Below are 14117 nucleotides of genomic sequence, written 5' to 3'. Positions count from 1 at the left end.
GGTCCAATCTGGATTGTGGGTTTCAGGACCACACATCCGGGTTGGATCCCAGCACCTCTGATGGGCGTATCACCTCAGAGTGACAAGTTAGATCAACCCTTGGATTCAGTTTTCCCCATTTCCTCAGGCAGAGCTGTGATCATAGTAACCATGTCCAAGTGATGTTATGGGGAGTCAGCAAATTGGCCCACATGGAGCTGAGAACAGGGCCTGGCGTGCGTGAGTGTTCACTAAGAATTTCCTCTTTGATACTTATCCAGGATTCCCCTGGCCCTGCTGGAACAGAAGCTGGTGGAAAAGTCCGCTTGCTCTCATGACTAATGGACTCCGGGAGCCATTTTTATGGGATGAAGAATCTAGTTTGAAATCCTTCCGTATTTACAAAATTGCTCCATCCTTTTGGGAACAGTCTTTGGGATGTTTCCCAGTTTCAGAATGTCTTAAGAGACAACAGCTGAACTGAAGCCTAGATTACAAGTTTTGTTTTTTTTTGTTTTCTTTTCATTAGAGTAGGTTATTTACTTATTTTTTGCTTAATCTTGGGAATAGCCAAGATTTTCTGAACCTTTAAAACACTTCGGGCTAGTGTCTTCAAAACACTAGAAAATCCCCTAGATTCTTTCCTGGGCTGTCCGGGTGTCGTCGTCTTCGGGTCACTGAGCTGACCCCTCTGACAGCCTCTCAGGCTCCACCTGAGACAGCTGCAGGCCACCTGGACAGTCCTCCCCCAGGAGATCATGGATGTGTGTGCTAAGTTTCAGTGCTAGTCTGGGAGGGGTTATCACGGTTCAGCGTCCCCACCCACAGAAATAACTTCAAGCCTTACCCTCTTCCCAGCCAGCCTTCATGGGAAGTATTTCCTCTCTCTCCCTAGTGATACTCTAATTAAGAAAAGATTCAAAATCTGGGCCAAAACCCAAGAATTTTAGATCCTCAAGGGGCCTCTTGGGGCAAATGGTTCACCAAGAAAGAAAAGAGAGAGAGCAAGGGGATTCTCTCTTCTACTGTGAATTCATCTTGCACGGGCGTTTGGATTTTCCTGCCATCTAACTGGAAGCAAAGTTTGCTGTCCTAGATGGTTTAGGATTAACTTTGCTGCAACGGCTGCTTTTCTTTCTATGCACTGTGCCCCACAGAGTTTCTTAAACATCATTCACTGTGTCTCTAGTTATAAGAGAAACTTGTGTTGTAGAAAGCTGGGGGAGATTACACACACTACAAAGAAGAAACCCCAAACTCCTCAGAGCCCCATTCTCTTGAGGGTGTGTAGCTTTCTGCCTATTTCTATGCATATCTGCCTGGTTTACACGATACCTGGTAAGTATCTGATACATGGTAAGTGCTCAAGAAACATATTGATGTTAGATATTTTAATCATTGGGACTGTAATGTACTATGTGTATATGTAATATTATCTTTTCTTTTTCTTTTTTTCTTTTAATAGATCTTTATTGAGTATAATTGCTTCACATGACTCTGTTAGTTTCTTTTGCACAGCCAAGTGAATCAGCCATATTTCATGCTATCAGTGGTGTCCTCCAATATTTCTCCGTAGTCTTTCATGGCTACGTTATTTCCATCATATGGAGTTACAAGAATTTCTTTAATCCTCTATTATTTGATAGGTTGTCTCCAGCTTTTCAGTATTATAAATATTTCATTGGACTTACTTGTAAGTAAATCTTTGTGTGAATTTCTGGTTACTTTTTAAAAAAGATTTATCAATTTATTATTTTTTAAATTTTATTGAAGTATAGTTGATTTACAACGTTGTGCTAATTTCCGCTGTACAGTAAAGTTACTCAGTTATACATATTCTTTTTCAGATTCTTTTCCATTACGGTTTATCACAGGATATTGAATATAGTTCCCTGTCCTGTGCAGTAGGACCTTGTTGTCTCATTACTTTCTTAGCATAGATTCCTTGAAGTGGAATGACAGGTAAAAGGGTAGCTTTTCTCAGATTACTAATATATATTGCCAAATTATACTCTAGGAAGGTGTGTAATTGACACTCCTGTCAGCAGCTGATGATAATTAGCACAGACTCGTCAGGACTAGGCATCTGTATTTTTCAAGAATCCTTGAAAATTGGAAAATAAAAAACACGTGAGACATTTTTAGATAAGAACTTGTGTAACGTCTCCCTAGAGTTTTATAGAAGTTATATATGCAAGTAAAAGGGATTGATCTAATTGTAGAAGCTGGATTTTTAGAGTGCTAACCAAGAATTCCAAGAATGGAGACATGGTTGAAAATAAAGAGGCGTTTATTTGGGCTTTGCTAGGACTGCAGCCCGGGAGACACCAGATTCAAGAAGCGCTTGAACTGCACTCTGCAGGACTACAAAACGGGTGAGGCTTGTAAGGTCCCCAAACCGCAAGGTTACAAAACTTGTTTGCCAAGAACTAGGACTGGCATCTGGCTAGAAGTAAGGGTGCTTGTTAAACAGTAATTGGTTGGGGGGCTTCCCTGGTGGCACAGTGGTTAAGAATCCATATGCCGATGCAGGGCACACGGGTTCGAGCCCTGGTCCGGGAAGATCCCACGTGCCGCAGAACAACTAAGCCCTGTACCGCAACTACTGAGCCTGCGCTCTAGAGCCCGCGAGCTACAACTACTGAGCCCACGTGCCACAACTACTGAAACCCATGCTCCTAGAGCCCGTGCTCTGCAACAAGAGAAGCCACTGCAACGAGAAGCCTGAGCACCGCAACAAAGAGTAGCCCCCGCTCGCCACAACTAGAGAAAGTCCCGCGCGCAGCAACGAATGACCCAGCGCAGCCATAAATAAATAAATAGATCACTAGGTAAAAAACTCAAATCATCTTAAAAAAATAATTGGCTGGGGTTCCAGACGATCGCACAGTTGAGGAATGGGGGACTTTTAACGACAAGGTTGCCGGTGGCAGCTGCCGGCAGCTTTTGTTTTGGAAATGGTTTGTGGTGTGCTTGAGTTTCATAGAGTTCGAAAATTCAAGTTCTCAGTGATGCAGGAATGTTTCTGAAGCCACACCCCACAATGGCCAACCAGCTCCATTTTGGTTGCCTGAACCATAGTTACTCCATTTAAATTTATTTTATTTATTATGGCTGCATTGGGTCTTCATTGCTGCACACAGGCTTTCTCTAGTTGTGGCAAGCGGGGGCTACTCTTTGTTGCGGTGCGTGGGCTTCTCATTGCAGTGGCTTCTCTTGCTGCGGAGCACGGGCTCTAGGCAGGCAGGCTTCAGTAGTTGTGGCACACGGGCTCAGTAGTTGTGGCTCACGGGCTCTACAGCACAGGCTCAGTAGTTGTGGCACACGGGCTTAGCCATTCCATGGCATGTGGGATCTTCCCGGACCAGGGCTCGAACCCGTGTCTCCTGCATTGTCAGCCAGATTCTTAACCACTGCACCACCAGGGAAGTCCCAGCAGTCTTTTTCTTTCTTTCTTCCTTCTTACTGCACTGGCTTCTCTTGTTGTGGAGCACGGACTCTAGGCACGCGGGATCAGTAGTTGTGGCACACGGGCTTAGCCATTCCGTGCATGTGGGATCTTCCGGACCAGGGCTCGAACCCGTGTCTCCTGCATTGCCAGCCAGATTCTTAACCACTGCACCACCAGGGAAGTCCCAGCAGTCTTTTTCTTTCTTTCTTCCTTCTTACTGCACTGGCTTCTCTTGTTGTGGAGCACGGACTCTAGGCACGCGGGATCAGTAGTTGTGGCACACGGGCTTAGCCATTCCGTGGCATGTGGGATCTTCCCGGACCAGGGCTCGAACCCGTGTCTCCTGCATTGCCAGCCAGATTCTTAACCACTGCGTCACCAGAGAAGTCCAGTTACTCCATTTAAATGGATTTTTAAATGATCTTAAATGTGTCATCAAAACGTACAGGGTCTTCTGTTTGCTTCTGAGATTGTGCCCAACAGGCCAGTCCTCCTCAGCCCAGGGCTGACCCAGACCTGGTCACGCAGCATCAGAGCCCACTAGAGCCACTGGCTCACACAACTGCCGTCCTTTATTAAGGTCTGCTCTGGCCAAGGTACACCCTCAGCTCTGTAGTACCTCATCTGGAAAACTGGGGTAATAACAGCATCTCTCACACATATTTCCTGGGGAATCACATGGGGGCACACGATAAAGGCTGGTGGTTAATAAAATCAGCTTCCCCCACTTGACTGTTAACTCCATTAAGGCAGGGGCCAGTGCTGTCTTACACCACAACATCCATACTGTGCGTGGCCGGTGGTAGTCAATAAACGTTGGATGCAGGGAGCGAAGGAGGGAGGAGTGGAAGGGTGGATGGATAAATCAACCAACTGGTAATAAAAAAGGCAAGTCTCAAAAAATTAAATATAAAATTACCATACAACCAGCAATCCCATGTCTGGGTATATGCCCCAAAGAACTGAAAGCAGAGACTCACACAGATATTTGCACATCCATGTTCCATAACAGCATTATTTACAAAGCCAAACAGTGGAAACAACTCAGATATCCATCAAGCCATGAATGGGTAAACTAAATGTGGTGTATCCATAGAATGGAATACTATTCAGCCTTAAAAAAGAAGGAAATCCTGACGTACGCAGCATGGATGAAACTTGAGGACATTATGCTCGGTGACATAAACCAGTCACAAGACGACAAATACTGTATGATTCCTCGTACGTGAGGTACTCTACAGAAAGTAGAGTGGTGGGTGCCGGGGTGGGTGGGAATGGGGAGGGAGCGTGTAATGGGTTTAGGAGATGAAAAGAGTTACAGAGGAGCAGTGGCCATGGTTGTGCAACATTATGACTCTATTTAATATCACCGAACTGTATGCTTAAAAATGGTTAAAGTGGTAAATCTACTTTCTGTATACTTTACTGCAAAATAAAAGGAAAAGGCAAGCAAGCTCACTGCGTTATCAAACGTCATGAAAGCAAATTCTCCACTCTAGGAGCTGACACATCAAAATTAAGCAGAACAAACCCAGGGACAAGCCAAGGGTGGTAAAACATAACGTTCATTTAGAACAAAACACAAAGCTAGAGGTGTGGCCGGGGGTTCTGATTCATTCCAGACACTGGGAAGCTGAGGCGGGGCCTGGACACCTCCCGCCAAGCAGTGGGCCCCCGAGCGCCTGGGGTGGCCTGGTGCTCAGACCTGTGCTCCCTCCTCTTGGGCAGCCAGTCTCCAGAGGGTCTCCCCAGCCGTGAGGCCCCCGATGCAGGGGGACCCAGGATGCTGTCTCTGGTGCTGCATCCTCAGCCTCCCTCCCCTTCGTCTTCCCCAGCCTCTTCCCAGTGACTTTCCTCCTTTCTCGGAAGCTCCAGCCTGGCCTCCTTCCTCCTCTGACCCGTGCTGACTCTCCTGCTGTCCAGCTCCCGGGGCACCAACACAGGGCGCCCGTCGGACAAGAGGCAGGCGCGGCCCCCCGGGCGGGGCATCCGCACTGGCCCGCAGGCTCCTCGACACGGGAACAGCACCCGGCAGCACCCCCGTGGCCCACGCGTCTGTGACTGGGGCTCTCAGGCTCCGTGGGACGCTGCCCAGGCCCCGCCCTTCGGAGCAGACGGGAGGGGAGGAGGTAGAGGAGTTTTTTCCCCAGACGACACTGGTGCCCGTCACAAGGTCACAGACTGTAGGCTGCGTTTCTACGAAACGTCCAGAATAGGCAACTCTACAGACCCACAGAGACAGAAAGCAGATCGGTGGTTGCTCACGGCTGAGGTTTGGACAGAGAATGGGAGTGATGGCTAAATATGGACACGATTGTGAAGGGTTATGCCGAAAATGTTCTAAAATTAGATTATTCTACGGATGCACAATTCTGTCAATATACTAAAAATCATCAAAATGTACATTTTTTAAATTTATAAACATTTATTTATTTTTGGCTGCGTTGGGTCTTTGTTGCTGCGTGCGGGCTTTCTCTAGTAGCAGCGAGCAGGGGCTACTCTTCGGTGCGGTGCGCGGGCTTCTCATTGCGGTGGCTTCTCTTGTTGCGGAGCACGGACTCTAGGTGTGCGGGCTTCAGTAGTTGTGACACGTGGGCTCAGTAGTTGCGGCTCGTGGGCTCTAGGGCGCAGGCTCAGCAGTTGTGGCGCACGGGCTTAGTTGCTCCGCAGCACGTGGGATCTTCCCGGACCAGGGCTCGAACCCGGTCCGCTGCATTGGCAGGCGGATTCTTAACCACTGCACCACCAGGGCAGTCCCAAAATGTACATTTTCAATGGTTGAACTCTGTCATTTGAATTATATTTCAATAAAGCTGTTTTTAAATTTTTTAAGAAAAGGACATTCAAAGCAAAACAAAAAGAAAAAAGAAAACTGAATTCTTCAAGGAAAAATCCAAACTTAGAAAAGAGATGCACAGGGAGGTCATTCTTTCAAAACTGTTTCTTTCTTTTTCCTCCCTCCCTCCCTCCCTTTCTTGTTTTCTTTCCTCCCTCCTTCCTTCCCTCCCCACTTCCTTCCTCTTTCTTTCTTCCTTTCTTTCTTTGTCCCTTTCTTCCTCTTTCTTTCTCTTTCTTTCTTTCTTTCTTTCTTCTTTCTTTCTTTCTTTCTTTCTTCCTCCCTCCCTCCCGTCTTCCTACCTTCCCTCCTTCCTTCCTTCCTTCCTCTCTCTCTCTGTCTCTCTTTCTCTCTCTCTCTCTCCTTCCTTCCCTGATCCTGCCTGACCAAGGGGGAGGGCAGCCCCCAGCTTGCTGTCCCAAGTGAGGGGAGGAAGAAAAGACCCAGAAGTGCTTCTGAGTGGATACCCAGAGAACTCCTCTTAACACTTCTTGCAAGGCAGATCTACCAGCAACAAATGCCCTCAGGTTTTGTTTGTCAGAGAAAGTCTTTATTCCTCCTTCACTTTTGAAGGAAGAGTTCACTGGATACGGAATCTCGTTGGTGGTTTTATCTTTGAGCACATTGGATGTTTCACTCCACCCTCTTGCTTGCGTGGTTTCTGAGGACACGTCAGATGTAATCCCTATCCTTGTGCCTCTGTAGGTAGGGTGGTTTTTCCCTCTGACCTCTTCTAACGTTTTCTCTGTCTTTGATTCCCTGCAGTTTGAATATGATATGCCTGGGTGTCGTTTTTTTCTGGCATTTATCCTGTTTGGTGTTCTCTCAGCTTCCTGGATCTGTGGTTTGGTGTCTGTTATTGATTTTGGAAAAGTATCAGCCATCGTTACTTCAGTTATTTCATCTGTTCCTTTCTTTTGTCTCCTGGTGTTTCCACTGTGTGTGTGCTACAGCTTTTGCAATTGTCCCACGGTTCTTGGATCTTCTGTTCAATGTTTTTCATTCCTTTTTCTCTCTGCATTTGAGTTGGTTTCTACTGACATATCTTCAAGCTCACTGAGTCTTTCCTTGGTCACGTCAGTCTACTGATGTCCCCAGGTGCAACCTCTGTGTGGCCCTGTGTGGCAGCCTACTCCTCTTTGGACCACTAAGTAATGGAGAATCCTGCCTTTCATCTGCCTGAGTGTCAGCGTGTTGTGTCCCAGCATCAAAGAAAATCTTTAAATCTTACAAAACACTGATAAAGGACCAGTGTCCAAAATACACAAAGAATTCTTAAAACTCAATAATAAGAAAACAAACACTCCAATTAAAAATAAGCAAGGGAATTCTCTGGCGGTCCAGTGGTTAGGACTCCACACTTCCACTGCAAGGCGCGCAGGTCTGATCCCTGGTCAGGGAACTGGGATCGTGGTGTGGCCAGTAAATAAGTAAATAAAATACAATGGGCAAAAGATCTGAACAGAAACCTCACCCAAGAAGGTACGCGTGTGAAAATTTCTCAACATTGTATGTCATCAGGGAAATGCAAATTAAAACAACGATATCACCTTTTAGAATCGTTGAAGTCCAGAACCCTGACAACACCAAATACTGACGAGGGTGTAGAGCAACAGGAACTCTCATTCATTGCTGGTGGGAATCTAAAATGGTACAGCCACTTTGGAACACTGTTTGTCTAATAAAGCTTAATAAAGCTACACATAGTTTTACCATACAATCTAGCAATTGTGTTCCTTGATATTTACCTAATAAGTTGAAGATTTATGTCCACACAGAAACCTGTACACAGACTTTATAGCCACCTTTTTTTCTCTGGCCATGCCACACAGCATGTGGGATCCCAGTTCCCCGACCAGGGATCAGACCCAGACCCTCTGCATTGGAAGTGTAGAGTCTTAATCACCAGACCACCAGGGAAGTCCCTATAGCAGCTTTATTCACAATTGCCAGGAATGGAAACAACCAAGACACCCCTCAGTAGACGAGTGGATAAAAAAACCAAGGTATGTCTACAGAGTGGACTGTTATTTAGAAGTTAAATAAATAAGCTATCAAAACACGAAAAGACAAGACATGCAGGAAACTTGAATGCATGGCTGAGTGGCAAAAGCCAATCTGAGAAGTCTACAGACTGTATGATTCCAACTGTGTGACATCTGGAGAGGGTAAGACTACACAGGTAGTAAAAGAGAATCAGTGGTTGCCAACGGGGAGGGCAGGGAGGGATGAATAGGCAGAGTGCAGAGGAATTTTAGGGCAGAGAAACTACTCTATGTGAGACTGTAAATGGTGGGTGTGTGTCATCACCCATTTGTCCAAATCCACAGAATGTACAACACCAAGAGTGAACCCTATTGTGACCTATGGACTTCACTTAAAAACAACGTTATAATGCTGGTTCGTTAATTGTAACAAATGTGCTACACTAATTCCAGAGGTTAATAATAGGGGAGACTGTGTACGTGAGAGGTGGTGGATCAAAATTCTCTGTACTATCTGCTCAATTCTTCTACAAACTTAGAGCTATTCTAAAAAAATAAGATCTATGAATTAAAACGATACAAGTTTATAAATAAAAATCGTGTGTAACTCTGTGACCCATCGGTAACATTTTGATTTAAATCTAGAAGTTTTATGTTTTTTTTAAGAGTTGAAGAGTCCGATCTCTCGTGCTGTTTTATAACCATTTTCATTAATGCATGATTGTGTGCATCTTTCCATGTCGATAATTTTTTTTTTTTTTTTTTTTTTTTTTGTGGTACGCGGGCCTCTCACTGCTGTGGCCCCTCCCGTTGCGGAGCACAGGCTCCGGACGCGCAGGCCCAACGGCCATGGCTCACGGGCCCAGCCGCTCCGCGGCATGTGGGATCCTCCCGGACCGGGGCACGAACCCGCGTCCCCTGCATCGGCAGGCGGACTCTCAACCACTGCGCCACCAGGGAAGCCCCGATAATTATTTTATATCATCATTTTTCATGACTGTATTTTACTCACATAGATGGTTTTTTCTTCAGCACATCCTTGTCTCAGTTAATGGATGTTTAGGTTGTCACTTCTTCACAAGAGTAGAGTCTCATTTAAGCTGCGTGAATTCAACTCCAAGTGCTCAGCCTAAGAAAAGAGAGCGAAACCACCTATTAAAGAAAGGAAAGGCAAGACACGGAAACAACCTAAATGTCCTTCAACAGATGAATGGATAAAGATGTGGTACAGGGACTTCCCTCGTGGTCCAGTGGTTAAGAGTCCTCCTTCCAATGCAGGGGACGCGTGTTTAACCCTTGGTCCAGGAACTAAGATCCCACATGCCTCAGGGCAACTAAACCCACGCGCTGCAACTAGAGAGCCCGCATACTGCTACTACTGAGCCTGTGGGCTCTCGCCACAACTAGAGAGGAGCCTGCGACGAAGAGCTCGCGCACCACAATGAAGACCCAGCATAGCCAAAATTAAAATAATAATAATAATAATAAAAAGAAGATGTGCTACATGCATGCAATGGAATATTACTCAACTATAAAAAAGAATGAAATAATGCCATTTACAGCATCGTGGATGGACCTAGGGATTATCATACTAAGTGAAGTAAGTCAGACAAAGACAAATATCATATGATGTCGCTCATGTGTGGAATCTAACAGAAAAAAATACAAATGAACTTATTTACAAAAGAGGAACAGACTCACGGACATAGAAAACAGACTTGTGGTTGCCAGGGCGAGTGCCGTGGGGGAGGAATGGAGTGGGAGTTTGGGATTAGCAGACGCAAACTCTTACGTATAGGATGGATAAACAACAAGGTCCTACTGTATAACACAGGGAGCTATAATCAATATCCTGGGATAAACCATAATGGAATGCACTATAGATAAACATGTATAATGGAATCGCTTTGCTGTACAGCATGAATTATCACAACATTGTAAATCAGCTATACTTCAGTTAAAAAAAAAAAAAGTAAAGGCAGTGGGTGTGGGTGTGGCTGGTAGTCTGGGCCAGGGCCGGTGTCCCTGTGAGAAGGGGGCCGCCTCCCCCCACCCCACCCCCAAGCTCCTCTCCCTTCCCCCGATTGCCCAGGGGGAGCGCAGGCCAGCTGAGCCGGTCTCTTGTGTCCTTTCTGAGCAGTGTGGCCTGGAAACACAAGTCAGACATTTCTTCTGGCCACTGAGCAGAGTGACAGTGCCCTGTCCCAACATTAGAGGGACAGCCTTCGTGGAACTCCCAGGCCAATTTCGGTTCCGCCCAAGTTTCGCCAGTGAGGTAACTATGGACTCAGCCCCTGAGTTGTGAACAGCTCTGGGAGTGCAAACTTGCACAGCCTTTGCACACACTCCTAAGTATTGCCTAATGTCAAATTCCAAACAGTGGAATTTGGGGGTTAAAAGGTGTGCACATGTGTGAGAATCTGCACGCATATTGCCACACCATACTTGTATAAATGTGTGCCAAGGAAATGACTACCAGCTGGGTATGAGAACCATGTGGGAAAGAGGCAACATCTGAAACGAAGTCAGCGGGGGATTTGATGGGAGATTGGACACGGGCATATGATGAACGAACGGGAAGCCAAGCACACAGAGAAAACAGAGCTTTTAAAAACCACAGGTGGGACTTCCCTGGTGGCGTGGTGGTTAGGAATCCGCCCGCCAATGCAGAGGACATGTGTTCGAGCCCTGGTCTGGGAAGATCCCACATGCCGTGGAGCAACTAAGCCCGTGAGCCACAGCTACTGAGCCTGCGCTCTAGAGCCCTCGAGCCACAACAACTGAAACCCGCATGCCCGGAGCCCGAGCTCCACAGCAAGAGAAGCCACCGCAATGAGAAGCCCGTGCACTGCAACGAAGAGTAGCCCCCGCTCGCCACAACTAGAGAAAGCCCGTGCACAGCAATGAAGACCCAAAGCAGCCAAAAATAAATAAATGAAATATACTTATAAAAACCAACCAACCAACCAAACAAACAAAAATCATAGGGGGACTTCCCTGGCAGTCCACTGGGCAAGACTCTGTGCTCCCAAGGCAGGGAGCTGGGCACAATCCCTGATGGGGGAACTAGATCCTGCATGCCGCAACTAAGACCCAGGGCAGCTTAAATAAATAAATATTAAAAAACAAAAAACAAAAAACCATAGAAGCTAATGAGAACCTACTGTATAGCACAGGGAACTCTACTCAGTGCTCTGTGGTGACCTAAGTGGGAAGGAAATTCAGAAAAGAGGGGATATGTGTATATGTATAGCTGATTCACTTTGCTGTACAGTAGAAACTAACACAACATTGTAAAGCAACTATATTCCAATAATATTTAATTATAAATAAATAAATAAAAACCATAGGAGGAGCTTAAACGACACGTGGAGGGTAGTGAGAAGGCCCAGTACATGAGTAAATAGTCCTACATGGACAGGAGAGAGAATGGGGTGGGAACAATTTTTGAAGCAACAGTAGCTGAGAAGCTCCCAAAAGACACCAACCCATTAACTGAAGAAACACGGTGATCCCCAGGCAGGACCAATAAAAAGAAAACTACCCCCATGTCCACCCTAGAAAAATCCTCCGCACCCCACGACCTCCCAACAGAAGGGTCTTCCGTGACTTCCTGTGGACGGTGGTGCTTGGTTGTGCGAACCCAGCTCGGGGTGCTTTCTACCCAGCAAAGTGCAGGGTGGTCTCACAGACACAAAAGATCCTGGCACATTTTCAAGTGTGCAAAATTTTTAAAATTATGAGCCTCATCTAGCTTCTAAGTGTGTTTTACATCTAAACACTGTATGGGCTGAACTGTGTCTCCCCAGATCCATATGTTGAGGTCCTGAAACTCCAGTGTGCTGTATTTGCACCAGGGAAATAGTTAAGGTTAAATGAGGTCATAAGGGTGGGGGCCCTGATCCTATGGGATTAGTGTCCTTATAACACTGGAGAGCTCTCCCCCCTCCCTCCACCATGTGAGGTCACAGTGAGAAGATGGCCATCCATAAGCCAGGAAGAGGGGCTTACAAAGAACCCATCTGTGCTGGCACCCAGATCCTGGACGTCCAGCCTCCAAAACCGTGAGAAATGAATGTCTGTGGTTTAAACTGCCCCGTGTGTGGTATTCTGTTCTGGCCGCCTGAGCTGACCAATATAAACACAAAGACATTTTTGCATGGCTTTACCATAATTTTCCAGGAGTACAAATGCCATGCAAATTGACAGATTACATTTTGTTTTGTTTTGACCTTTCCCTAGAGCTGCTCACCATTTCATGAAATCATGTTTCCAATGGCAACGTCAGATGGGACCTGAGTGGTCCATTCCGTGCATCTGTATCTGTGTCTGTGGTAATTGTTCGTTTTGATGGCTCTGTGTGTCAGCCCAAGCATGGCCCTCACCCATGCATGTACATGTCGAAATCAGTTGACGGAGATATAAATGTATTTCTCCTTTATATTATAGTCAGGACATAATATTGATTTTTAAAATATATGAATGTAGCAGGTTCATTTCAGGATGGAGGTGTTCAGTTTTTGTTATAAACGGGGACTTGGGTCTGACAGGAGGAAATATTTTATTCGGGAATGACCTCCTCCCCTCAGACACAGGATCCTGAGAAGCTCACCTCCCAAACCTGGCTCCATCCCTGCGCTCAAAACCAGCCTTACACGACCTTTCTCTGCCACAGTCTCCTCAGTTGTAAAATTGGGGTCTATAGTTCTGAGGGCTGCTATAACAAACTGGGTGGCTGAAACAACAGAGATTTGTTCTCTCTCAGTTTTGGAGGCTTGGAGCCTTTGGATCTTGGAAGTCCAAGATCGAGGTGTGGGCAGGGCTGGTTCCTTCTGAGGCCTCTGAGGGAGAATTTGTTCCAGGCTTCTCCCCCAGCTTCTGGTGGTGTGCTGGCAATCTCGGGGTTTTTTGGCTTGTGGAAGCATCACTCTGATCTCTGCCTGTGTTTTTTTTTTTTTAATTTAATTTTTTATTTTTGGCCGCATTGGGTCTGTGTTGCTGCGTGCAGGCTTTCTCTAGTGGCGGCGAGCAGGGGCTACCCTTCATTGCGGTGCACGGGCTTCTCATTATGGTGGCTTCTCTTGTTGCAGAGCACGGGCTCTAGGCACGCGGGCTTCAGTGGTTGCAGCGGGCAGGCTCAGTAGTTGTGGCGCACGGGCTTAGTTGCTCTGCGGCACGTGGGATCTTCCCAGACCAGGGATCGAACCCGTGTCCCCTGCATCGGCAGGTAGATTCTTAACCACTGCGCCACCAGGGAAGTCCCTCTGCCTTTGTTTTTACATGGCGGTCTCCCTGTGTGCCTTGTCTGTGTCCACAGGTTCCCTTTGTATAAGGACACGGTCGTGATGGAGTAGGGCCCTCCCTAATGATCTCATCTTACCTTGATCATCTGCAAAGACCCTGTCTCCACATAAGGTCACAAACACAGGTGCTGGGGGTTAGGACTTCAGCATTATTTTGAGGACACGATTCAATGCATAACATGGGTTTAATAATACGGGGGATGAAAGCTATTCGTGACGTGTATCACAGCTTGCTTTCAGTCTACCGCTGAAAGCACACATACAATGTTTGTGTGATAACTGGCTATGATTGATAATGTGTATAGCCTATAAAATTCTTCCTTGACGACATACACAACTGTGTTTGTCAACTACCTCAATCAATTACCCCAAACAAGGCTAACTAGGCAAATCTGTTCCTATTAAAAAAAAAAAAAAGGAAGGAAGAAAGAAAGAGAGAGAGAGAAAGGAAGAAGATAGAAAGAAGCAGTCATAACATCAAGGGACATCATGGAGCAGGTCAGGCTACAACCGCCCTAGCATCAGGGGACAAATATAATTATCAATGCTTTCTATCAAAAGAT

Source organism: Phocoena sinus, chromosome 4 (assembly GCF_008692025.1).
Source record: "Phocoena sinus isolate mPhoSin1 chromosome 4, mPhoSin1.pri, whole genome shotgun sequence".
Classification (NCBI taxonomy): domain Eukaryota; kingdom Metazoa; phylum Chordata; class Mammalia; order Artiodactyla; family Phocoenidae; genus Phocoena; species Phocoena sinus.
Note: the sequence above shows the minus strand (reverse complement) of the source record.